At 45.5% G+C, this 27,028-nt stretch overlaps 1 long non-coding RNA gene across 1 annotated transcript; it reads left to right on the forward strand.

The window, feature by feature from the left end:
• On the forward strand, positions 1–21,966 carry LOC128075528 (uncharacterized). Its single transcript, XR_008203880.1, has 3 exons — positions 1–62; positions 17,071–17,200; positions 18,624–21,966. It is a non-coding gene; the product is annotated as an uncharacterized LOC128075528 (long non-coding RNA).
• The last annotated feature ends 5,062 nt before the right edge of the window (positions 21,967–27,028 follow it).

Below are 27,028 nucleotides of genomic sequence, written 5' to 3' on the forward strand. Positions count from 1 at the left end.
TTTTGCTGGACATCCTTCCTTAGTGAAAGCTTCCCCCGGGAACCTGGAATCTTCTGATACAGGTGAGCAGTCTTTTTCCTTTGCTTTGTAGCACCCTTCTCTCGTGCTGGTCCTTCTGTCATCACATCTCTGTTGTAATGCCTTTCCCATTGTATTGGTTTGTCCAATTGCTACAGCTGTGAAGTCTTAAGAGGTTCTCTTGGCCTCCTCCATGCTCTGAAATAGAATTAACTTGATGTTGGCTTTCCTGGCAGATTTTAATCTGTGATGATTGTGCTGCTTAGCTGTCCAATTTTCTGAAGGTTTTGAGTCTCAGTTTACCTTTTGTTGTGTTCTGTCTGTGTATTTTTTTGCTCTTAGGAGTTAAGGACAAGCTGCAAGTTTATGGCTATTTTTTGAGAGTTTTTCTAGATATTGTGGTGCCTTTCTCATTCTGTTGCCTATTTGTTTGGAGCAAGGTGGTTTATTACTGCTCCTGGGAAAAAAAACCCAAACCTGTCCTAAGGCTTTACAGCTTAACTGCTCTGTTGTTTTCCTGTTCATGGGGAACTTGTTTGGTGAGGATGGAGCAATTGGCATTTAATGAGGTCATTTGGAGGTGGCAGGGGAAACACCTCTGTGCTTTGGTGTGACCCCTGATAATACATATTAGCAGAGTGCTAATGTAGAAAGCTGAGATTGCTGCTTTGGGCTGGTTGCAACTGGTCCGGTCCGTGTCGTCATTCATCAGTTTTAGGACTTCAGAAGGGAACAGGGCAGATTAGGAGAGAGTAGCACATGAAATTCCTGCTTTGGACAGCTTTTTTGTTCTTATGACTGGTTTCCATAGCAGGAAAATACAAAGCTTTGGTTAAACCTGTTACGTGTAACCTTGTTGTAGTGCTTTCAAATGGCTCCTGTATTTAATAGCAGTGCTGAGCAGTGTAAAACATAATGTTGCCAGATAGGGGCTGCTCCTGCACCGAATGGCAGCTGGCAGTTTTCCTGTGTGCTGGCACCAGCTCTGACAGCCTGATTGGCTGATTCACCGTGCCAAAAACGGGCTGTGCTGCTGTCACCCCGCTGGCATCACAGCATGACCGAGGGCATGAAGTGAGATTGCCTTCTCCTGGCTACCAGCTGCACCCAGCTTGTGCATCATTAGCCCCAAATGTGAAGGGAATTCAAGTTTTGAGCTGCAGAGCCCAGTGTGTACTGGAATGCAAACTATTTGGGCAGTGATCTCTCTGCCTGGCCTACCAAGGGGATCCAGCAGGTGTTTTTCCCAGGAGGATGGCATAACTGTGGGACCTTGTGGGCCACAGGTGCTCATCTGCTACCAGAAGGAGTCTGGTCATCACAGTATTGATCAAATTGCCTTCTCTTCAGCAACAACTCCTCTTGGCAGGCTTTCTTTCTATTTCTGAAAACCCACCACGCCTGTAAAACGGCAGTTGCCATTTGGAACAATGTGGCAGGGAGGAAGGATTTAAGTTTTTGCAGTGGTGAGTGATGTCTGTGGGGAATATTTGTAGTGAAAACCTGATAATTTCCTCACAACGCATCTCAGGAACTACTTAGTGAAGTGCAGGAATCGTTCACATTAATCCCTTTCCTGTGTTGGTTTGGGCAGCCTCGTGTGTCACATCAGCTCTTTGGATGGCGCCCAGAGGTTATCGTGCACCTGTGAGGGCCTTTCCTCCTGCCAGGAGGCTTTGGTCGCTGCTGCACTGCCAGGCATCGTGTCCTCTGACATTGCAAAGGAAGTCGATGCTATTGTCTCCTCATTTCTGCTTGCTGTAAATTCTGCATATCATTGTGAATTCAGCAATGGTTTTAATCTCTTTTTTTTTTTTTCTGCCATGTTTCTGTTTTCAGGACCGGGTGAAAGCATTGTTTTCCCCCAACCTGTTTAGCCCTCTGCTGTGGGCCACTAAGGTTCTGAATCTCCATGTCTGCTCTTTTAACTGATAATAGCTAATCGCCACCTTTTGCAAAACATCCTATAATGTAATTTCTTTCGCTTTTACTTTCTGCTGGCCTGCAGTGTTCTCTTTCATTTTGATTTATATCTTTACACATGGGTACGTTAATGGAAAAACCTTGAAAGGGGCAGATTGTGTATGCACAGACAGCTACTTCAGAGAGAGATGCGTTTAGCTGTGTGGATTTCCATGTATGCACTGTATTATGGCTCAGAGGGGCAAGTGGGCCATGCCTTTAATTTAGTAAATGTCTCTCCTAACCTGTCACAGTGCTGCTTGTTTTCTCTTGAGCATAAGCTTTGCTGGGGGCTGTTGATTCAGCAAAAGCAAGGATAGCCAGTAGGGCTGATGAAACGCTTCAGAAATAGTTTATCCCATACATTATTCAGTGGCTGTTGCGGTTTCTTATCACCTAATGTGTTTGACCATTCCTGGCTGCTGTGTACCACTTAGCCCCAGGTCCTCCCAGCAGGACAGCTCTCCCAGCTGCCTCAGACCTCCCTAGGGCTGTGGAGGGGCACAGCAGCTGCTGAGGCCTTGCTGCTGGGCTCAGTGTTGGCTCTCTGGATATGGAGAGAGGGCTTTGCTTCACTGCCTGCCTGGTGAGACCTTTCTGGCTTGTTCAGCAGAGAACCTGAACCTCAGCCCAGTCAGTACCGCCACTGCCTCTGTGACCGTTCTGTGGGAAGCCGTGGGGTGAAGGACAGAACCAGTGTGGGCATACTTCCACGATTTCACTCTAACAAAATGTGACTTAAGGTAATTCAATACCATGTTTTCTTTAATAGCAAAACTTTCAGACAAAAATTATTCCCTTTCCAGTGTCCTAGGCTTTCCCTCATGCCGCTTTATCAATAGATCTTCCTGTGAGGCCACAGCGTACAAATAGGATTATTGAAATAATCAGAGATTTAAAAAAAGAAAAAAAGAAAAAAAAAAAAATCCTCTTAAAAGGAGAAAGACTTGTTCTTGTACTAAACTCCTTCATCTGTGAAATCTATCATTCCTGGCATCTCATAGTCTTGAAAAGCATTAGAGATTATCGCTGGCCTTGCAAGTGTGTTTGAGGAATCTGTCTCCACCCTGAAGCCAGGGAGAGGAGAGGACAGGGGGAGAGGCAGTGTGTGTTTGGCAAAGGTTCCATCACATATTTACATATTCTGCTAAGGTAAATTGCCTGCAGTGGCCAAATCCAAGTGATATAGTTCCATTTTTTTCCCCCAGAGCCTTGTTGAAGCTCTGTAGCACTGAATGGGAAGACAGATATGAGACTGTTTAAATATGCTTTGTTTAGTAGCTGATCAAGATCCTTCCTGATCTGTCCTCCTGCCACTGAAGCAGTATTTAAATATCTGTCCCAGAGCAAGAATTCAATTTAATTGTTAGGGTTGGTTTGTTGTTAGGAAACCACATCTTCAGGTCAGCAGTGCTGGTCCTACTGTTTTTGGGAAAACTGCTGTAAAAGCCCAGCTCTGATAGCAGTCTATTCTTGAGGCTGGTGAATGGCAGGTAATAACCTTAAAGAGGCACCACAAAATCTCACTGGGGCTGGAGATGAAGTTTTGCCCCCTCAGGTAAATATTTTGCAGCCACTGTTGAACTTTTTGCATTTGCATCGCAGTTCTGTCTCACCATGCAGTGCTACTTCTCCCTCTCTGAACACAGCAGGTAGGGGAGCAATCATAGGAGCAGTTCTCATCCAGCTCTGCTGGCTTCTTCCACAACCTTTATGTGCAGCTCAGTCAGTACTGAAGGCGGCCCAAAATCAAATGCTTGGAAAAAAAGCATCTGATGAATGAAATGGAGAGGCGTGCTGTGCCAACAACTGATGTGCAGTGATGGGTTAAAATAGCATCTGTCCCTGGGGCTGTTTGAGGAAGGACAGTTCCAGGAGGAACAGTGCTGGAAACCTGGGCTGTGTTCCCACAAATCTCAGTGCTGTTCTAGGCAGAGGTTCCAAGCACGGTAGTGTGGATATCTGTTGGGAGAGTGTGCCTGAGAAGACAGCTGTTTGCAAGACTCAAGCTTAAAGGATGAGGTGTGAAGCACGGAGGCACACAGCGTTGTAGACAGCTGAAATCAGTATTCATGATCTAGAAGGTGTGTTGTTATCCACAGTTGCAGTTTACTTCCAAGATCATAGAATCACCAAAACTGGAAAAGACCTCCAAGATCATCCAGTCCAACCACGAGATGAGGATTTTCATCATCTTTTTTAGTAAATGAACATCTCTCTCACATGAGAATGGACTCTATCTGTATTAGAGATAAAGGAGTTACCTCTCTGGAATGATGTGAATTTGGACAGTGCCAGGCATTTCACTGTCACAGCAAATGGTCTTGCATGGCATAAAAATAAGGTGAAATGTAATACGTTCTCCACCATCACTTCTGCAGAAAATGCAGCATCTAGCAAGGACTGTGAGTACTGACATTCATTCTGCAGAAAGCAATGACACTAAAATACCATACCAAATAGGTTAATCACTGGTAATTTAACCCAGCAATAGCAAGGGGAAACTGGCTTGAAAATGAGAAGGTCATGTTGAGTTGCTTCTCTGGTTTCCCAGGCTAAGGCCCACTGTGTGTCCCTGAAAGACCTAGGTAAAGCTAAAATTAACTCACTCTGATGATTATTATTTTTTTAATAGAAGATATGTTTGGATATAATCCTCGAGGGATCCACTTGCTTTCTCTGTGCACTGCAATGTACTACCGGGGGAAATAATAGCACTATAAATACAGCCTCGTTTAGCTATGTCATTACCTTAGGGGTATTACTGATAGTTCTCTAGGGACCAGAGTTACAGCAATTAAAAAGCTAGCAGGGAAAGGAAAAAGCAGTACAGGGTGATCCCTTTGGAAATGATGCTTTGGTTATGCAGTGGCCAATCATTACAGCTGCAATTGGGTTTAAAGAGCTTCTATGTGCAGGCTATGGCAGTAATTAGTGCAGCATTCATACAGGCTGATCAAATGCTTTGTTGCAGATCTCTTTTGACCAGCTTTTGCCATCAGTTCTTTGTTTGCTTCCCTGTATTTATTTTGCATTATGTTAGAAAATAGAGTAGTGCACAAGGCTTTGAGGATTTGGACAAAAAAAACGTGATTTTGTTATATTTCAACCTACTGATTTCCATGCCAATTTACTTCAACATCTTCCAAAGCATTTAATGTATTTGGTACTCTGTATTCAGACAAAAATATCATTCTTTGTAGAAAATTAATCTCTCTCAGCAAAGCTCGGTGAGCTGCTGACTCTGTTTCCCCTGGGAGATGCTGCTCCAATGTCAGTAATAAAGTGGGCAGGGTTTGCAAGAATTGAGAAAGGTCCTTTGACTTTCTGTATAAATCAAAGTATCACAAATCCCTGATCCCCAGTTTCTGTGGGAAAAACTTCAAGCTTAACATGCTGCTCCTTTGACCAAGAAGTTCTTGGTATATGAAAGCCTTAAAAAGGATTTTGAGCTTTGTGTTGGATGTGATCACCTCTCCAGGAGGTTAGGAATGGAGATATGTTCTGCCCTGGGCTGCGAGGGCCTTTCTGCTTGCGTGTTGGGAAGCTCTGCATACAAAGCAGTCAGGAGGGAGTTGTGCAAAAGAATGTGTGTTGTATTTTCCAAGGGGGAAGCCAGCGTATGCGCAGGGACTCTTTATCCATCCTCTTTCCTGTCTGGTAATTTGAGCCTGTGTTATCTCCTTGGTGTCACTTAGTTGTTGGTTAGACAGGAGCAGCTTTGCCTCTTGAATTCCTCTTTCTTCATAGTTAGCTCTGAAATGCAGTTTCTGTGGCATAGCCGCCAGCTGAACAAGCAGGTATTGTTTATCCTCCACATAGCCAGTGCTGATACAAACCTACCGAGGTTGTCCTCGTGTAGTTGTGCTCTGTGCAGGCAGCACGTGGGGTGCATTTAGGGTCAGTTCTATCCTTAGCACGAGGTTCTGAAACATCTGACAGCCAACAGGTCTGGGCTGCGGTGCTTCTGACTTCTGATTATTTACAGCAATTGAAGCTGTGCTGCTGAAACTTCCTGTGTAGTCAGTGTCTGGGCCCCATAAACAGCCAGGAATTGATTCTCTGCGAATTTGTCATTGTCCTGCTGTTGCTTCTCAGCTGTTACTGTTAAAGGACAATAGGAACTCAAGGAATGAAAATAGCTTTCCGTTGCTGCAAGCAATGTATTAATGCTGATGTGGAAGAAGTGGACAGTGTGCTGTGAACAGTGCCTGAATATGCATAAGCTCTCAGCCACGAAGACAAGTACTCTAGCAGTGACAAGTCTACTTGCTCTGGCTCCCCAAAAGAGACCTTGCATTGCTTTTTTTCTGAATATCCCTCCTTTCTTTCCCAGGTGTCAGTACCTTGTGATTCTCAGGCTGTTACCTGGTTGCTAGCAATAGGTTGACTGGCCCCAGTATGTAACTTCAGACAGCTGCAGGCTTTGTCCCCACTTATGTAATGCACGGGATTCAGGATTTGCCAAGTTTGCTATTGTTGTCCTCAGCCTGTTGAGTGCTTCTTTCGAAGTTCTACATTCGAGGAACTAACTGGGACAAAGAAGAGCAGAAATCATTTCACCACTGTCTATGAGCAATGTGTTTAGAGGATCTTTACCATCCCAGTGCACACAGAGTCATTTATCTATAGTAAATCATATTTGGCACAAGCATTGCCTAACTTCATGGCTCACATCTGACCACCTACATTTTTTTTCCTTTGTCCTCTGTTTCAGACCCCTCTCCTGTGGCTCCCTGCTGTTCCAAATGGGTGGCTGCACTCACTCCTCAAACACTTGTTAATCTCTGAACTGTTATCATGGATCAGTCAGCATCATGTGGTGGGACTGGATTATACCCAAACAAAACCCTCTCCATTTCTTTTTCCAGGTGGATTGTTGAAAAAGCCTTCCTCAAATAAGCCTCCCACAGCTATCTGTAAGAATCTAGTAAAAAAAACCAGAGATTAAGTTCTTTACGCTTTAGTTTTAACTTAATAGTTTACATAAACTCTAACCACAACAACAGAAAAAAACACTGCTCCTCTTCATTGAAGAGCTTTCTGCTCTATGCCCAAAGACTTCATTTATCTGATCATGAGCAATTAGGCTGACTTTCACGCACTTTCCTTCTTGTGTCAAGCCATAAGACAGCCCAGAGTCTGATACCAGCAGGCCTCGCCCAGAACTGTCTGCCAGCTGCAGCAGGCTGTGATTTCTTGCAAATAATTAAATCCCTGGGGAGAATCAATAGCTGTCTGCCTAATACTGCATTTAGATAAGAAAGAGGAACTGTAACGTGAAGCAGGAGAATTTCTTTGAAGAATGAATGCTCTCTAAAGCATTTTCTACTGAGGGCAGATGACTATCAAATCTGCCTCTCGCCGATTAAATTCTGGGCTGAAGTTGCTGCTACTGTAGAGCTTCAAGAGGTCCAGCCCTTCATAAATCACTCCAGTTTGCTGCCTCAGTCTTCTGCTTGGTTGTTCAGGCTGAGGCTGTGAGCAGCCACATCCCAAAATGCCACAGGCTTCCTGTGCTCATCTCCCTGGCAGCCCTTCTTACCTGCACAGGGACAAGAGGTGAAGGCAAAACTTTCTTGGCAGGGTTCACCCATTGCTACCTCTGTATGCAGAAGGTCCACTGGCACAGTGTGTAACCATCTCCTCTCAGCACATATTCACACTTTGCCCTCACATCAGGTGAAGACACTTAATTGACGCACCCTGAGACTGCAGTAGAGCTGGGGTGTTTAATCCCTCTCTGTACATCAAACTGCTCTATCTTGGGGGAGATGAGCGCTTGCAGCTTCTGGCACAGTTGATGGGATCTGTGATAAGAGCTTAGTAATCATGGAAATCAAGCTTGAGTTGTACTCTTGGGAAAGAAAGGGGTGTCTTACCCTGCTGTGAACCTTTAAAAACCTCAGTGGAAGTGGTCTGTAATAGCAGGAATTCATTTGTTAATAAATTTCTCCTTGCTTGTCCTGTCACTTAATTCAGTGTGATGCCAGTGCTCAAGCTGGGGAAAAGCAGCTCAGTGTCTCAGGGAATTGGGTAGTATCACAGGTCTTAAAAAGCTTCCTAGCCCATTTCAGTAAATATATGATAACAGATGTACCTGTTTATTAGCTTGACGAGCAGCTTGCTTCCTTTGGAGTATGTGCTATACATAAAGAATAGCAGCTGAGATATTTTTAGGAGAGGAAGTTGAAATAAAACATATAGAAAAGAGGGCTTAGCTATATAAAACACCAGTAAGCAACAGTTTTGCACTGGCAGGGAGAAGAAAAGTGTTTTAACGGGTTTCCCAGGTTACCGAGGAAATGCAGAACTATGTCTTGCTATTCCATATATTCGGAAGGCAGAGGGCTCTGCTGTTCTTCAGCCTCACTTGGCTCCCGGTGGCAGCTCTGGTAGCTCTGGTGCACAATGGCAGTGTCCAATACATGTCCCTCTGCCTGCAGAAGCTGGCTTTCCCACTGAAATTCTCAGCGCATGACTGACCAGCCATTACTGGCCTTAAGACAAGACAGGCCATGTGTTGCAGGTGTTGGTGGCTGGGGCAAAATGGTAAGAGACTGTGGTGAAACCATCACCTGCCCTGAAGCCCATTGGTATGACTGCCCATGGTATGATTGTCAATGGCACTTCACATCTTCAGAGCAGCTCACAAGCATTAACTGCCTCATCAGTGTGACCTCCCACTGGGGCAGATGAGATCAGTTTCAGAAGCAGAGTGGGTCCTCAGGGAGAGTGAAGTGGTAAGAGAGGAGATGTTTTCTCACACTGACATTCTAGCACAATGTCAGAGCCCGAATGAAGTGTGTGAGTTGGATGAATGCATCCTCTGCACACTACCCTACCAGGCAAGGTGGGAGGCCAGAGCACACCAAGCTTGGCCAAGGCCTGGATCCATCTGCAGCAGGACCCTTTGGGGAGGAAATGTGCCGATTATCTTGAGAGTAGGATGGTTTTGCAGAAGTTCCCTCTGGTTAGAGAATGAGGAGAGATGTATGAGGGAGAGAGCTTGAAGCTGTGCAGCTCTTGGTTGGTTTTGGTTCTGGTAAGTTCCTGTTTCTGCACTAGTATTACTGAGTACGTGTCATTAAACATTGAAGGGATGACTTCTACAGTCAGGTCAGATTGATTTATGTGAAGGCCCCTACTGTGCCCAACACTCGGCTGGCTGAGTTGGTGACCTTGACCTAAGCCCTTTAAGAAGAGGAATTACTGCAGCCACCCAAGTCCCCTGAGGTCACTGCTACGGTTTAAAGGAAATGCCAGTGTGATTTGCTATCCTGTCATAGAAAGTTCAGAGCTCCTAACCCTGGAGGAGATCCAGGACCTCCTGTGCTTTGTGCACAAGCCTATCCTCAGAAGGGCTTGCTGTTTCCTGGTGCTCCTGGGAAGTTGTTCCCCTGCACTGATATAACCAGCAGTCATTAGCTCTTGCTAGCCTTCATCCAGACTTCAATTTTACTCCCAATACTCATGTGTGAGTTCTGGGAACAGATGAGGCTGTTGATGTGGCAAATTCTTCCATGGATCTTTTCAAGCCAGAATTGGGTCGACCTTCTCTGCTTAGCCAACATTATTTGAGGGTGGGAGAAGAAGAATGGGGAGGCAGAATGCAGCAGTCTGCCTCATCTTTCTTTCCTTTGCATGTATTTTCTGGACAAATGTTCCTACTCTGACTCAACATTAGTAAACTCCTGTCTCCATGTGTGTAATTGTTCTCTGCTGATAGAGAAGGAAGAAGGCTGTCGTCATAGGCAGTTGGTGAAATGGCCTCTGACATTTCTGTTAACTTGTTTAAACAAATACATCTTGAAACCAGTCCTGTTCAAGAGGGCAGTGCACAGAGATTAACTCTGTGAGTGCTAGTAAGCAGTTGTGTATTATGCTCTACTTACGTGAGGAAGCCTGGATATGTTTTCAGAGAGCTCAAGCTCCAGGCAGCAGCTAATCTTTGGTTAGCAGGGTGTATCTCCATCGCAGTAAGTTAATGTGCAGACATTGTGTGCTGCTCTTTAGCTGAATATAATGCAAACATTCATTTGCCAGTCCACATTTTCCAGTATTTTCATGAGTGTGGTCTCCTTTGTGAAACTGCTAAGATTGTTCCCCTGTGTTCTTTTTCATTTGAGAGGGCCACGATTCAGAACTAAGATGAGTATACAAAAATGAGCAAGGAAACTTGTGACAGTGTTTAATACCAGTATCCTCACATCCTTTGTTACTGCAGGCATGCTCTGCTTTCTCCCAACAAATTCATGGCATCCTGTGGTTAATCCCTTGGACTATGCACATTCTAGTCTCATCTTCATGCATGTCTCAGAGGGTGAAAGAACTGTCATTTGTGAAGAAGCAGCTGAAAGTCAGGAGGGATTTTATCAGTTGTTTTCTGCCACTTCTGTTTCACTGATCTGTTCCAGCTTACCCAAGAGATCTGTTGCCAGTTCTCCAAGACTGCATAAAGGTGTGATATGAGGAGCAGCATCCTCCATTTGAAGTCCTCTTTTCCATGCTTCTGGAACAATGTGATGAGTTTCCAGATGACTGGCAGAAGATTTCAAAGTGAAACAATGCCTAGGCTTGTTCCGCTCCTGACATCCAGCACACCAGTTCTCACTGACATCTCAGGCATTCTGTGAAATTCAGAGGCCCGTACTGTACTCTGTTTGCTGAGGGCTTTTGGAAAGTCCCTGACGAAGACCTTCCTTGGTGTGTTGAGATACAGCAGTCTTTTAAGGATCAGGGTCAGCTAAGTTGTGATAAGCCACCGGAAAAGATTTTTTGGGTTCTGTTGAGTTCAAGGGAAAAAAAACTTTAATCCACAGATCATATCCCACTGAAGGAGTTTTTTGTTCTGCTTAATTGGAGAAATGGCAGTTTGTCTGTGTTTTAATTTCTGTTCAGTGCTTGGGAACCTGAACCCTGGGAAGGGCTGTAGAGGGGCTGATTAAAGGGAAGACCTCCTCCCTTAGCAGGAGGAGCTGCCAAGATCCTGTTTGTGAACACAGGATGGTGACTGCTGTGCAGCATGTTGAGTAGGTCTTGGGTGGATTGTAGACAGCCTTTGGGCCTTCCAGAGCCCTAGCTTGCATTTTTGCAAATGCTTTGCATTCGGTAGCTCTGTTTGTGCCCACAGGATCAATTTACATGAGATACTCAACAGTTGGTTTTCTTTGCTCCTGTAGGAATCTGTCTCTGTGATTCCTTTCCAATGCCCATTGGCATAACTGGAGAATCTCTCCGAGAATCTCTCCAAGAATTTCCTTGTTGCATTACCACTACTTTCAGTGCTAAACTGGACTTTCTTCTCTACCAGTTCAGAAGTCTTTCCCTGAATGCCTTCTCATTCTTTTTGCTACAATTTAATTTTTGTTTTTATTTCTATTTCATGCACACAACCAGCAAGCTTTTTAGTTAACCGATGTAACTCCTGTAGCTTCAGAAGGTCTTCACATGAGAAATAAGTTCTTGTGTTGCTGATGGTTTTACACAGAAATGCTTTATACAGTTTGGTGTTTTGAAGCTTGAGATTAAAGGAATTGTGATAGCAGAGCCTTCGTAAAGTCATTTTGGATTGTTTTGCTTTGGATGAATTGCCATGGGGGAGCACAGGGTTACTGTTTGTGATCCAGGCAAATACAGCTAAGTAGCCACTGAAGTGCCCCCCACTTTTAAGCTAGCAGAAAACACAGCTTTCTTAAAGTGCTTCCAAGGTCCAAAGCTTAGCTGGTGTGAACTGGCCTCAGCTCCTCTCACATGGCTTTCCGTTCCCAATGTGACCTCTGTGCTTGGATGTGAGAGCTGCCCTCAGAAAGCTGGCTGTCAGCTGACAGCCCACTCTGCACACTGCAGGCAAGGATCAGCCCCTCTCAACCAATATAAGCCCCAGGAGATCTAGGTGAGGAACAGCTGGCCATCTGGAGCTGGTAAGTCTGCTCCTTGCAAACAGGTGATGCACTCCTGTCCAGGCTGTTCCTGCGCTCATTGGGAACAGGAGCTGCGATGGGCTACAGGAGCTCAAGAAGACCTGGTTGCAGCTGGAAAGCTGTGGAAGTGTTCTGTATTCGAAATGAGTTTTGAAATCTGTGCTTGAATATCTCATTTCCTGTCACTGCACTGAGGTTTTGCACTTAGCAGAAACAATCATGGCTTGTATTTGATCTATGCTTCAAAGCAAGCATTGTGCTCCCACAAAGAAAAGTCTTTTTTCTGCAGCAGGGCCCGTCCAGGCCTGGTACCCAGTGGGGACAAACACTGGCATTGACCTGGGTTGTTCTGCTTGGTGCAAGCAACATCTGCAGGGTAGGGGCAGGCTTTGGGGCAAAGTGGTGGAGAGGGAGGGTGGTCCAGAACTGGTAGGTCTTGGCTGCCAAATGAGCTCAAATCCCACCCGTAGTCCCTGAAAAGTCAGTAGCTAACACATTCTCCCCACCAAAGCGGGCACTGGTTTCAGTAGATGGCTTTGGGGAAAAGGCCTGGTGACTGTCTTGGTTTCCCTTTTGGTAAAGATGCACTAGCTGTGCCTCCCTCACTGTCACACTGAATCTGCTCTGTAGATGATGACAAAATCTGAGGTGGTGGTTTGTAAGTACAGAGACTGTCACTGTGGGATGAACTCACGTGAGGCTCCTTAGAAAAGAGAAGAAATGGAAATCATAGTTAATCTCTGATTTCACCATTATGAGGAATCTTTTTGGATAATATGTCAAATCAGGAGAGTTGCACTGAGCCGAGAGCAGTCTTTACCAGACATTACGAAAGCTCCTTTCTTTGCTGTTACAGCCTCATCTGAAGCTGCATGAAATACAGCAAGTCACTTCCAACATGTCTGAGCAGGCAAAAGATGAAAAAGTCCAGTGTTCTTATAAGTCAGCAGTCATCAACCTGGCAGCTATAAGTGCAGGCATAGCTCAGCTGCTCTGTGCTGCCTGTGCAGGCAGGATAGACTCTAGTTCATATAGACAGCCTGGTGTTCAGCACAGGTGATGGGAATTGGCCTCAATAGCTGAGTAATTATTTACGCACTTAGTAAGATCGCATGTTGCTGCAGTAAGTTTCTACTGTAACCCCAGCAGCTGTGCTTGTGTGAGAGGTGCCTGCAGTGTAAGTGAGCCCTAGTGCACTATGCCCTGGAAAGCAGTGCTATTTTGAGTTTACTGCTCCTGTAGTTGCCTTTGCATCCAGTTATGTTAGTGCTTGAGAATATTCTTTAGCCCTCTGATCACTGCTTTGTTCTGGAAGGTGTTTTGGCTCTTTGGAATTTAACTCTTTTTAAGAAGGCTGAAATGAGTTGACATATTATTTGGAGGTAATTTTGAGAGGTAAAAGCACCAGATAGGGCAATTTACTGTTCCTGTCCTAACTAGCCAAGCGTTATTCTACTCAGACATCCTTCACAGCCGCCGCTGGATCCAGCCCAGCACTCCCACCCAGCCGCAGTTACTGTACAAACCCATTGTTCCCAGCTAATTGCTTCTGCCTGTAACAAAGTCAACTTTCACTGAATGGCAATACAACGTGACACCTAGCATCACGTTGCCTTCTGCCTCGTTCTTCCATGGCATGTAGCAACCTGATATGGCTACAAGCAAGATAAATGCACGTGGCTTCTAAAGGCAGCACAACTTTCCATTAAACAGAAAAATGCTAACCTGATGTCGTCTTTCCTGAGCCTTCGCTGCTGTTTGAATTAACAAGGCCAAGCTTGGTGCACCTGGTCTTCTTCTCTGTCTTCAGACAAGCTGAGCAGTATTAATTGCTTTATAAAGAACTAGTACAATGCAGTGGGGTAGGCTTTCTACAGGGTTGGAAGCACAGCAGAAAAAGCAGTTTAAATGGATATCCTGGGAAACCTTAGTCTCAGTTTAAACTAGGCTGGCTGAGCTCTGTTGCAGACAGCTTTTTTTTTTTTTTTTTTTTTTTTTTTTTTTTTTTTTTTACTTTCTACCTTGCCCTGGTAGCTAGTAATTCCCAGGCTTTGTTGGTTTCTCCTCTGCTTCCCCATGCCAGCAACTGCTCAGCAGTGAGGTTACCTTTAGACTTGCAAGTCTTAAAACATCGAGTCATCCTTGAGCAACTTTTCCCTCTGGTTGCTTTCACTGTCCTCCTAGGCTCTTGCTTGACAGCTACAGCATGTCAGGATGTAGATTAATGTCCCATTGTCCAGCACTTTCCTTAGGTTCTGGCACTGTATTTGCAATGTGAATGCAGCTGGAGCATTAAGAAGACCTCCTGGCACACTTGTTCCCCCAGCACTGCCCTGTCTGTCCCGGCCTGCTCCAGCATGTGCAGGTGAAATTAAAGCATTTTCACTGGAATTCCCAGGTTGTTGGCTTTTGTGTGTTTTGTTTTGAAGGATTACAACACAGAATCAAAACATGATTGCAGCGTGATTTGTTCTCCACAGCAGAACTACTGCTGCTATAAGTCACTTCCATTGCAGGGAAAATAACTTGCAGATGGGCCTACAGCCTTTTGAGGGCCGTTTGCATCTCGCAGCTCATATGACATCCATCAGCAGTGGGTATTTGTCAGAGTGAAAGAGGGAGTGTCCCTTTTGTATGCCTTTATGCAAATGTCTAATAAAAGAAATGCTGGGGAGTCCCTGGCACGTGACTCATTGTGACTCACAGCATATTGGTGATTTTGGTATTGTTTCCTTTTAGGCTGAGGCTGTAGGTTTTTTTTTTCCACTTCATTTTTAAAAGCAGAAAATAATTTTCTCCATTTCTGTGAAATGATGGTGTGTGCAGTGGCAGTGGAAGTTTCTTACACAAGAAACTTGTTCCAATTTCTTTGTAATTAGAGTGAAATTTGGATGCACAGAAGAATGATTCATCAGGTGGGTAGGAAGCGATTGGACAAGGTTTATAATATTCTCACATTGAATGTGAGTAACAAAATATCCTTAACTTTGTGAGCTAAGAACAAGAAGAAGCAAACTTGTGTGCCTGCTGTGCTACCAGCTCCCCATAAGCAGTCATCTGCAGCATTTTTCTTTCCAGCCTCTACAACACAACTCGTGTTCAAGCCTTCAGCTCTCAGCTACACTGAGTCTGCTTTTGGTCAGGCTGCTTGCTGTCTGCCCAGCTGGCAGTGTCTGATTTGATGTGCTGAGCTGGGGCTTGGTGCTGCTGGTGCCTACAAATACTAGGAGGTTAATGTTAGCTTTTTCACTCCATGTTCTGAACATGTGTTACTACTCAGGGTTTGGCCTGTAGTAGATTAATTTCATTGTGAATTATTCCCAAGTGCTTCAAAATTTCCCATGAGCACTGATTTCAAAAATGAATTTGGACTGTTAGCGCAAGTAACTTGTTAAAGTGTTTACAAAGGAGCAAAGATAGGAGGGTGGTAATCCTGTTTGACGTCAGTTTGTTGTGTCATTTTATGTAAACTGAATTTATGAAATCTCTATTTCCTCCTGTTAAAACTGGAGCTACTGCTACTGTCTCAAGAGAAATACTGCCATTGTCCATTGAGAAGGTTTGGGGAATAGTTCAGCTCTTGTGTGGCGCAGTAGTTGATCCCCTTCCATAAGTCGTATCACCATGCAAAAGTCAGAACAGGTCTGTGGAAAGGATTTGTTGTGTGCCATGTGTGCATTCTGTATTCTTGAAGGAGAGAAACTTAGAGAAGTGGCAGAGGAAAATGAAGTGGAAAAGTAACCACAGCTGGTGTAGAAGTTCAAAGAGTTATTCTGGAAGGACTGAAACTATTGCTGATTATTTTGTCTTACTGACACTCTCTAGGTTGAGTAGCTTTTGTTTTTGATTTCTCCTAGAGCTCATCTTCTAGGACAAAAGGAAAAGGCTTTAAATTATGCCAGAGTAGGTTCAGGTTGAATGTCAGGATCAATTTCTTCCCAGATAGAGTGGTGCTGCATTGGCACAGGCTGCCCAGGGAGTGGTGGAGTTACTGGAAGTGTACAAGGAAAGGGTAAATGTGGCACTGAGTGATGTGGTAGGGATGGGTTGATGGCTGGACTGAGTGATCTTCGGGATCTTTCCAACCTTAATAATCTCATGTGTTTCCAGAGGTGTTTTCCCTCTAGAACAGCAATCTCTTTACCATTAGTGAGAAATAACAATTTCACTTTACAACTCTAGTATTCCTGAATTTCAGTCACCTTTCCCAAAGAAAGAAAAAGAATTTCTTGGCTTAACTAGTAACTTTCAGCAAGCATATTGGAGCAAATAATCTGGCTGCTGCTGCCGATTTCCTTTTACATGCAAGGAAATAAGACTTTTCCATGTTTCTGATAAACAAATTTTAGGAAGAAACAAGTTGCAATTCTTCTCTGTGCTGTGCTCTGCTTATTCTGGAAGTTGTAGTATCTCCAGATTGGTTATGTTATGGCTGCTGACAGCTGCAGAGGATCCTTTTTCTGTGTCCCTCCAGGGATGATCTTTAGACAGCGTTGAAAATAATCCACTGACGATGCTGATCTGTGTGACCTGGAACAAACAAAGGAGAACACAAATACAAAGCAGGCAGAAGTCCTGCTTCTTACAGAAATGCACTTGATGTTTGAATACCCAGTGCCTTTTCTCTCCACTGAAGGATTGCCGAATAGGTGATTAAGAAGTCATTTTCTAAAGATGGATGTCTATGCTTTGGTGAGAAAACATCAGTCCTACCCTATTACGTTTGCTAGATTGACTTGATAGTTACCATATTTTTTTTAAATTCTGTTTGCATAAGATTTTTTAAATAGCCCTTTGAAGAGCTGCTGGCTAGAGCTGTGTATCAAGCTGCCAGCTCAGCTTTGGTCCTTGATTGTGGATGGTTAGGGTTGATGCTGGGAATAAACTGGAAAGATTTTCTCTTCCCTCTCTGCTAGTTCTCATGTGCTGCAGAGAGTAACTCCCATAAATAGAATTATCTGGGGGCAAATCAGTAGCTACAGGGGGCATCGTGTTCCCCTCAGCAAAGCATGGCTGCAGGACAGCACAAGTTGCAATGTGCAATATCATGCATGCAAAGTCTACAAATAGTCTGAACAATGATTTCCTATTTCTTCCCCTATCTGGATGCGTGATATCTGAAATCAATGCATTACTACCTCTGCTGCAGAGCTCATGTGTTTTACAGAGAGGTGTCCCCTGCAGTGTGCTGTGTGAGGCACGCTTGGTGAAGAGCTGCAGCACAAGAGATGTGGCAATTGCTGGTGAGTGCTGTAGTTGGATGAGGCCCTTGGCTTTCCCTGCTGCTGCTTCTAGAGGTATGTAGGCTAAAATAGGAAAGAGTGTGACTTTCGTGTAGTGTAGCTGTTCTATCTGAGGCAAGGGAAGGCTATTTCAGTTTGGGCATTAAATGTTGATGGGTGGGGTGTGGGACAATGGCTGGCAGCAAAGGGGCTTCATGTGCTTTGTGGGTGTGTGGGAGGACAGTGGAGCAGCATCAAATTTAAAGTTGCTTTTGATGTGTTGTAATGAATTGTTAGATTAGTAGTGGTCTTCTTTTTTTAAACTCTTCTTATTTTTACTTTGAAATGTCATAGTGTTTTAATATTGTGGTGTGTAACTCAGTATATAGAACAGTGATTTGTTTGAGAATTTCTTCAGATCTTTAGGGATGCCACAGTTTTTTCCTTGACAACATAATAATACATAAGGATCCATGTTGGATGCAGACTGTAGTAATTAGCTCGTGTGGGTATAAAGGTTTCCTAGAAGTTCTTTGAAGTTATGCCAGCTGACAGGGCCTTTAACTCAGAGAGGGCAGTGCGAGATGCAGAGAGCTGCAGGTTGCTTTTGTGGATGTTAGTCTGTAAAACTATGTGTGGCAAACGTTGCAGGCAACAGAGATCCAGCTGGATTCTGTGGGTTCAAAGACGATGTCAAGAGGCCCTGTGTAAACACTACAGTTTTGTCCAAGTATTCCTGAGGGCAATGCAGCGTGGATAAGCTGGGCAGCCATGCTCTAAACAAAAGCAGAGATAAAACTTATTCTGTAGTGAATGTGAGGATGATTAATTTTCACCTAAATCAGAAATCAATAGGCTCAGTATTTTCTTTTGAGTGTGTTGCTGCTCTTGTGGTGATCACCACTGGGTTATTTCCAAAAGCACACATCTTTCAGAGCCTTGTGATGTTTACTTTAGGTTTATTTTTACACAAGTCCACAGTCAGGTTTCTCACTTATTGGATTGCATTTGTGAGTGCGTTTCTAAGAATCTTTCAGAAAATGCTTCAAGATTTAGGTTCTTTTTCTTGTAGCTGTGCAAGTCTTTTCTAACACTTCAGATATATTTCCTTTATTTATTGCATATGCCTGTCCTTACTATGCATGCTTTCTCCCTGTGAGTAATACCTCGTAAGAGTTCAAGATTAGATCTTTAAACGAAAATATAATATTCCACGTTTGTCCTAAAAAACAAATGGCTACAGCACAACATGTTATTTACCTCTCTGTTTGAGACAACAAAGCTGGAAAAGAGCTTTGATGTTCAGCAGTAACTACAACAGAATGAAAGTAGTTTTTAGAACTGCTGCTTTCTTGACTTTTTGTTATCTGTTTATCTTTATTTGCATCATGTTTCTTAAGACAATTCTGCCTTTTATAGTCATCATTCATCTCCCTAAAAAGTTGCAGAACTACCTACCAGCTCCTTTTCACACTAGTGTCTTTAAGATCTGTTTAAGTTTTTAGCATTGCCACCAGCCACTAGCTGAGCTGGTATGGAGATCTTCACTCAAATGCCAGTAAGATTATACTGGGAGTTTGCTGTAGCTATTCTTCATTATGTTTGACCACATCACAACCCTAGTGAGGCTACAGCTTGGATGAAATCAGCTCATGGGGGAAGAAAAGCTGCAAAGGCAGACCAGGAGTGCTATCCTGGACAGAAGAAAGTGTTCTGCAGGCAAGGTGTGGTGTCTCTTGCTTTACGCTGCAAAGCCATGATTGTTAAATTCTGTCTGTAATTTAGGAGTACTGTCAGATCTCTGGGTGCTGCTAAACTTTCTTATAATAGTATCCACTTGTCACTCTTCTTCATATCTCAGTTTGGCTCAAAGCCTTAACCCATTTCACAAGTTTTGTCCAAATGCTCCCACAAACACCAAGGGCTCTGGCACCGTACTGTTCGATGTCTGCTGGGCATTTGTTGTCAGACCTAATAGCACCTGTTGGAGACAGGCAGGGTGAAAATGGAGGATGTGACTAGCTTTGTGGATAGTGTACCTTCTCTGTGGACCTTATTCTAAAGTCCAGTCTTTCTGCATCATCTCCAAGAGAGTAACAAAACCCTTCGCTGAATTTCTCGTGATTTCAGTACTGGTGTGCTCATCCTCCTCTCCTGCTCTTTCCTTGGCGTCCTTGTACCATCAAGTGTCAGAAAAGGGTTACACTGGATTGACTGTCACTCCAACTCAGCTGGACCCACTGTGGCTGAGTGCTGTTAAGGTCATATGCTTTCCTCTGGCACTAGCAATCCTCCCACACTAGCAGCGTCATTCCTGAAGCTGCAAAGGATTTGACTTTTTTTCCTTGATGTTAAGCTAACCCAGGAGAAGATTAGGCATGCACATGGCCCACAGTCTAAGCAGAGCTTGTGAGGACTTTGGGGAACGTGGAGCAGCAGGAATGAGTTTGCCTGATGTATCAGCACCTGGGATGGCTTGGTTCTGCTTTCGGGTCTCAGAGCCTGCTGCTGTATGAAGAACTGTGCAGCATCCCAGCCCTGCCCTGCTCCTCCGCTTGGGTTCTGCACTGCTCTGCAGAGTGCCTTGCTGGCTCCTGACCCGCCTCACAATGGAAAATTCTTCCATGAGCATTAGTTACAGGAAGCAAACGAACATCTCCTTTAAACGGCACGGCGTCACAGGGAGGAAACAGCTCATTTTGTGAAGTACACTGTTTACCGGAAAGCGGATGGATCATCTCCAAAATACACTTCACCGAAAGGAAGAAAAATACTTGAGGTGTTTCAGTTTTTATACCAGTGGCCAAATGTTATGTAGTTTATAGCTAACAAAATGTGCGTTTTACGTGGACTAAAGGTGTCCTATCCTGCACCAGGAAATTGGTAAAACTGAGTTTCAAGTTTAAGTAAAAATATCCTGAGTGTGGAGAGCTTGCCAAGATTCGTTTTACTGTGATACTCCATAGCCTCACTGAGCCCCCTGCAAGCTCTGTGCTTTGTGGTGAGGATGTGAAACGAACACATCATCTCCTAGTGATGCTGATAAATGTTGCACTCATTTTCCTCAATCATTACAATGCAGCAACTGCTTAAAGCTGGAGATGGTTCTTACACAGGGTTGGTTTCTTGATGGATTCGTCTGTAATTACAGTTTCTGCCAGCATCTCTTTGGTGTGTCAGTCTTTTTGGTCAGACCTCAGGCTGAAGGGAAAGTGCCTCATTCCTGAACTTGGGAGATGTGAGTAGGAGTGTTTACATGGATTCAGTGCAAGATTAGCACTGCTTTTGATTTAGATTATCTACATCAGATGGTGTCCTGTAACATGACGCTCATTCATTCAAATTCAAAGCATTCTAATTTGGCATAAAAAAATAAATGCAGCCACACACAGTATTGAAAGAGGAGCTCAGGCCACAGCAAGGAAGCTACGCAGCAAGGACAAGTGAACGTGTGCAAATAAGTGCACTGTGTGGCCATCAGCACTGCTTTTGGGGAAGTTCTGCCTGGCCGTGGGTGCAGCAAGCAGTACAGAAATGATTGTAACGTTCATTACGTGGGCGCTCCTTGCTATATACTGTTAACTATCTTCTTTTGATGTGTTAAACGTAATAGAAAATAGAAAAAAGGCAACAGAAACCTCTGGGGACTGAGTCTGAGCACCGTGAGAGCAAGCAGGAAAGCGTGTGCATCTTGAAAGGTTGGTGAAACACCTGAGGGACAGCCAGAGCTTCATGGCCATCATTTCACACTGTGCCAGAACACAGAGGATCCTGCATGTATCTATGTCTGAATCAGCTCTTTAATCTCTATCAGATTTGGCAGTTATCTGACTCTAACATTTCCAACGGGTAGTTGTTTGCATAGTGGATAAAAGCCTTCATTGTGAATCCAAAGACATTCATCTGTCTGCTCCAGAGGTCAAATCCTCAAATGGTTTGGTAATCCTAGCACCATCATCTTCATGTGATTCCAGTGCAACGTGGTTAGCAGTTTCAGCTCATGACTTTCACTTGAAAGGGCATCCAGGGCTATGGCCAACTCCTCTGGACTGTTTTGTTAAGCAAACTCTCATATCACTCGACTCTGCTTGACAATTGCAAAATGTTCAGCCAGTTAATATTTATCCTATTGTTACTAAAACTCACAATTCAGTGTGTCTTACTTCAGACAGCAGTATATATGTCAGTAGTAATTGCTGGCTATTTCCTGGAGCTAAATTAAAAGCAGCTGTGGCTTGATCTAAATGACTAACGGACATATTTCCAAAAGCAGCCCATCACTTAAAGATGCAGCTAAATTCAGCTCATATCACCTATCTGTTTGGATGGCAATTTAAACCTTAATTTACTACGAGACTTTTGTCAGTCCCTGGGGACATCCACCCACTTTAAATAAATGCATTATTTTGGGAAGGCCTCCTTGCAGTTTCTCAGCAGTGAATTTCCAGAGAGAAAGAGCTGTAGAGGCGTTCTACTAGCTGTAGGCTTTCCTAAGCTTTGAGAATGTTTTTGGTGCTCTGCATTAAGGTCAAGGTTTTTTTGGGGGGTTTATGTCAAGTTGTCTGCAAGAGAGTGTGAGTAAGCCCAGGCCACAGTGCAAAGGATGGAGAGATGGCTTTCATTCGTCTCCCTCTGGCTCTGGAGCATAATGCAAAAGAAGACCTGCAGCTGATGTCAGCCTCCTGAATGCTTCTAGCCCCTCAATCTCCATCTCCTTGCTCAGACCTTCATCAGGTGAGGAGTCACAGACACATCCATGCCCTGATGCCCATCTCCAGAGCTCACACGTGTTCCCCCAAGACACCCCTTGGCACGGCCCCTTGGGAGGAGGAGGCAGTACCCCCAGCTAGGGGAGATGTTGCAGCAGGGTCAGCTGTGTGCATGTCCATGCCATGTGGTTCCTGAGCTGAACAATTGGAAAAAATGACTGCCATAATGGGATGCAGGCTCATGAGCTGAATCAGCCTCAGCAGGGCTTTTGTTGTTTCAACTGTTTCTTGTATAGAAAGCTTCATTCTGTGGCCATCTGTGAAGGTTGGCTGAGGACCAGCAGTGTGGAACCCGTGCTGATGATTGCTGCTAACTGGGAGCAGGCCCTGCTGCCAGGCTGGGGGAGCAGGTCAGGCCAAGCCCTGACCCCGGCCCTGAGGTGCTGGGTGCAGGTGAGGGGAGGTGGCAGCTTTGCCACTGTGCATCACAGCTGCCAGCCAGCACTGCTCCAACCACTGTGGGGAATGGAGAGACGATGAGAGAGTGGCAGCAGTCAACCCGCACCATATGCTTAGTCTATTATGGTTTATGCCTATCAAATGCATGCAGGCTCTGCTGAAAAATGGTGGTGCAATTGTGCACCTGCCTGCAAGTTTCCTGCTACCTTCACTGCCATGCAGTGGATCTGGATGTTCACCTGCTGTATGGAGCCCTGTGGCACAACAGGGACAGCTGGTACAGGCTGACAGCAGCAGGGCCAGTTGGAATCAGACAAGTAATTGTCCTGCCCTGTTCAGCTGAAGGAAATGAGTTATCCAGCTTCAAATATGAGGAATGACAGAGGGAGAGAACAGACTAGGTTTGCAATTAGGGTCATATAGAAGGACTTGCTCTGCAAGTTTGTGGTGGGTGGCACATGAAGCAATGGGCAAGAGGGAGCTGCCACTCCTGGTTTTCTGCCTCCACTGCTGCAGGACACGCACTCTGTGAGGGCTGTGCAAAGTGCTGGTTTCCTTCACGTGAAGAATGGGCACAGATGCTTCTCTCCGTGCGTGACTGTCTTTGTAGCACTCTGAGGCCCCGTGGGAAGGAGTGCTGCAAATGTCAGGTATTAAAGCTGCAGGAGGAGGCCCGCAGCAGAAGAAATAATGTCTGGTTGCTTTTATCCCAGCAATCTGCCTGTTTTTGAAACACTTGAGTGAAATAGAGGTGGAAGCTCAGCCAAGCATTGCGTTTGAGCAGCAGCTTGTGTTTACAGTATAAGACTGTAGATGGGGAGTGTGTGCACATGAAGTGTGTGTGCATGTGCTGAACTGGCGGTGTTGTGCGCACACAGCAGATGCTCCCTGCGTGTGCAGCCGTGCTGCTCTGTGCCTGAGTCCTGGCCATCAGCCTGTGGTTTGCCTGGGGACCATATTGGTGTGGCTGCTGGCATTTCCAGCAGGTTTTAAATTATGGTAGAGGGGTCCTGATGTACATGGGGAAGAATTTGATTTTATTGTCTGTAGGCTCCTGTGCTGAAATCCTTGGGACCATCAGAATTTTTACAGCCAAGGTTGTGTCTTCTGCAGGTGTCATGGGTGGTAGAAATAAGGCGCAGAGCAGGGAGATGCCTTTGCCTTTAGTCCCTCGGAGCCTCTGCAGCCATGTGCATAAGCAGTTTGAGCAGCTCTTGGAAGGTGCTTGGTGACTTTGCAAAGAGACAGCTGCTCAATGAGCAGTATGTCAGAGTAACTTTGGTACATTTCCTTAAACCAAGAAGGGGCAGGAGCAATGTTTCAGGTCTTTGTGCTTGCTGAAAGAAACTTGAAAATGTGTAAGGACATAAGCAGGAAGCTGGGAGCCAAAGAGAAACTTACTGTTGTTCTGTAGAACTGTGACCACTTCTGGGATGGGGTGGGTATGAGTGGAAAGACCCACAGAAAACCACACAAAGGGTGATAATCCCCTTCTCATGGTGAGCACTAGTATTGAGTTGTGATCGACGCAAAGTTGTGTCCTGGTACTGCTGCCTCTCAAAGAATCACCTGTTTCAGACTTTTCCGCTGTCAGGCGTTGTTCAGGACTAAGGAGCAGCACAGTATGGAAATGGCTGCTAAAGCAGTAGCACAGTGCCTTCTCAGGTTTGGGCTGTCCATGATTGCTGTCCCTGAGAGCCTTGCCATGACCTGGCTGGAGCAGAGCTCCCCCAATGGCTGCAGGGCACCTCAGGAGGACGCTTCAGCACAACTCTGCTTCTGTGGAGGAGCTGAGAGCTCTGTGCAGCTTGAATATTGAAATGCAAACCTCATCACAGTGCAGATCTGCTGGCGTCCCCTTTGACAAACCAATAATCTGTGATAATAGGGAATTTTGTCTTCACCCTTAACCATCACCAGGCGTGCTTATTAATGTCTTCTTATTGCACATGGTTACATGGAGCCTTCAGCTTTTCTGAAAGCAGGAGGCATGCAGTTACCTCTGCACTGAGGGTGAGCTGTGCATTCACTGCTCCCACAGTCAGCCAACAAACCTCTCCAGATTTCCGAGGCCAGAATGTTGCTGCTAGCAGTTTCTCTCTTTACTCAACACTGGAGCAGATTCTCAGGATGAAAAGCTGGGCCTCCTGGAATCAGTGGGCAAAGTCCTGCTCATTGCACTTCAGTCAGGATTTTGTGGTTGAGCTCTTCATTTCTGAGTGGGCAGATGAAAAGGTACTTTCTTCCCTGAGAGCCTTTTTTGGAGCACAGACTGTGTAGACGTTCTGCTTTTGATTGCTCAAAGGGTGAGCATGCTGCCGGCTGCTGCAATCTCAGTAGCTTTCACTTGATGCCCTCATCTGATGAAGCAAACAGTGCTGGCAAGAACCGAACTCCTCATTCTCTTTGCCAAACATGAACTTTCCTACAGGCAGCCCTAATTTCTTCACAGGTATGTGGGCAGAGTGCTGCTCATGCACGTAATAGCAATACAAAGGTATTGCATGTCCTCAAAATACAAAGATTTGTGTCTGGTGGCTGCAGGAGGCTATGGCACGCCTGAGATCAACCATGATAGTCTCCTAAAACTACAGCCGTGTTTGCGCAATGCATATGGTCAATTCTCAAACAGGAAGAGCCTTGGAATTAGCAGCTCAAAGGAGATTTCTGACCGAGCATAGACAGAACTGCTGCTACGCCTTCTCTAATTTGGAATAAAAATTTTTATTGCTTTAAACGCTGCTGCTCATCGTGACACACATGGCATGAGCATTCCAAGGCACAGTGAGGAGTACAGCTCTGCCTCCCCCAGGACATGCTGCACTGCCCATTGGCCTCTCCTGCTTCTATGAACAGAGCAGAGTCATCAAAGCCAACTGCTCCAGAGGGCAAAGACCCCGTGCATCACTGGTGTTGCTGCAGTGGGTTGGCTTTCCTTCCACTGAGACCTGCCCTGAGTTGCTCTCGCTGTCTAAAGAGCAATTACACAACCATTTATCTCATCTCTCTTTTCTGCTGAAGACCTCAGCTGTACCTGTTTGGGGGCAGCGTTAGTTTTGTTTGTTTGTTTGTTCTTGGGGTTTTTTGCCCTCGAGAATCCTTTTATTTCCTAGAGTCTGTGATGTGCCCAGCTGCTTCTTTTTAAGACAACACCTGGATCATAGAGAACCTTAGAGATAAGTCTGGTCGTGTTGTTTCAAGTGATTTCCTCTTTTTCTTTTCATGGTAAACGTTTGTAGAGCCCCACTGAAACTCTGGCTGAACCTCTAGCCTGGCACGTGCTTTTGCCATTGGAGAAATCCTTCTAAAATGTCTCTCCTTGTGCTCCTGAAGTGCCAGCAATAAAACCCCAGGTGAGGGGGAGGTGGCCGGAGCCGGGCTGTGAGCTGGCAGCGCTGTGGGGTTGCTCACTGGGACCTGAATGCCGCCTGGTGCTACATGCCCGTGCTGTGCCTCGCGGGGCTGACGTGAGCTTGAGTCATTGCTCAGATCTGCTCCTGGCACAGCCTGCGTCAGCCTCAATCAAACAGGGAGAAAATAGGAGCAGAGGACAGAGGCTGGCTTCTCTGCAGCCAAGGTGTTACAGGCTCTAGCCTGGAGCTGGGCATTTTCTAGCAGCGCCTGAAGCAGGCAGAAGGCTGGTGCTGAGGCATTCTGGGCAGCTGCTCTGCCAGGGGCTGCTGTGCTCCAGGGGAGATGCTGGATGCTGGCAGTGCCCATGTACCAGCAGGGCAGCCTGTGCCCCTCACTGCTCCCCTCCGCTGGCATAGGGATGACCCCTGCCTGCTTCTTTGTATGGGGGCTGCTCCTCACAGCCCCATGGTGATGCGTGTATCCTGCACAGGCGCTTCCCTTCAGTTTCCCTTTGCAGGATGGCTTCCAGATTGAACTTGGGCTCCAGCAAAGGTTCTATCACTGCTGCCCTGTTTTGGTAAACAAACCAGCACAGCCTAAGCCTTTTACTTTCTTTCCCAGCGTGTTTTTCCTCTCTTCCTTTCTGCTGTCACGTGATGCATGCAGGGCTCTGCTCAGTCACGCTTCCATATATTTGCCCGTGTGTCTTCTGTTTTGATAGCAGTAATGCAAGGCCAGGATTTCCCATCTCTCTCTCTCTCTTGCCCCCTCCCTCTCTGCACCCCCGTTCCTGTGCAGATGGAGGGAAATGCCCATGAGAAGTTCCCCTGAACAGCCCCACGAAGTGCTGAACTGGGAGCTGCAGAGGTCTCATGCCCTGCTCATTTCCACTGCTCAGGCCATGTTCTGGTCACCATAGCACATGGCAGCAGGGATGCATGGCTCTGGCTTAAAGTTCCAATCTCACCATCACTTCTTTTGAATGGCATCAGCCCTGCTGTGCAAAGGAGATGAGGTATGGATTGAGGATGTGGCAGGAGGGCTCCAGCCTGGCAAGGATTCTGGGTCCCCTGTCTTTGTTGTCATAGGCTCACTGTCATAGGCTTTGTCTGTTCTCACCTCCTTAGCTACTGCTGGGGAAGCTGGAATTGCACTGGCAGAAGTCTGAATGAGCTCAGCTCATGAAACCCGGGCTTTTTGTGCCTCCAATTGGGAATCTGCCCAGATGCTGTCTTGGTGTTCAGGGGCAGGCTCCTGATGCAGACAAGACTTTGGCTATGAACCAGAGTGCAGGAAAGAGTGAATTATACGCAAATGGTCCATCCATAGTACAGCTTGTTCAGCGGGGGCTGGCAGGCTCTGATCCTCTGGCTCTCTGGGT

This window comes from Tympanuchus pallidicinctus, unplaced genomic scaffold, assembly GCF_026119805.1.
Source record: "Tympanuchus pallidicinctus isolate F22 unplaced genomic scaffold, pur_lepc_1.0 scaffold12, whole genome shotgun sequence".
NCBI classification, from domain to species: domain Eukaryota; kingdom Metazoa; phylum Chordata; class Aves; order Galliformes; family Phasianidae; genus Tympanuchus; species Tympanuchus pallidicinctus.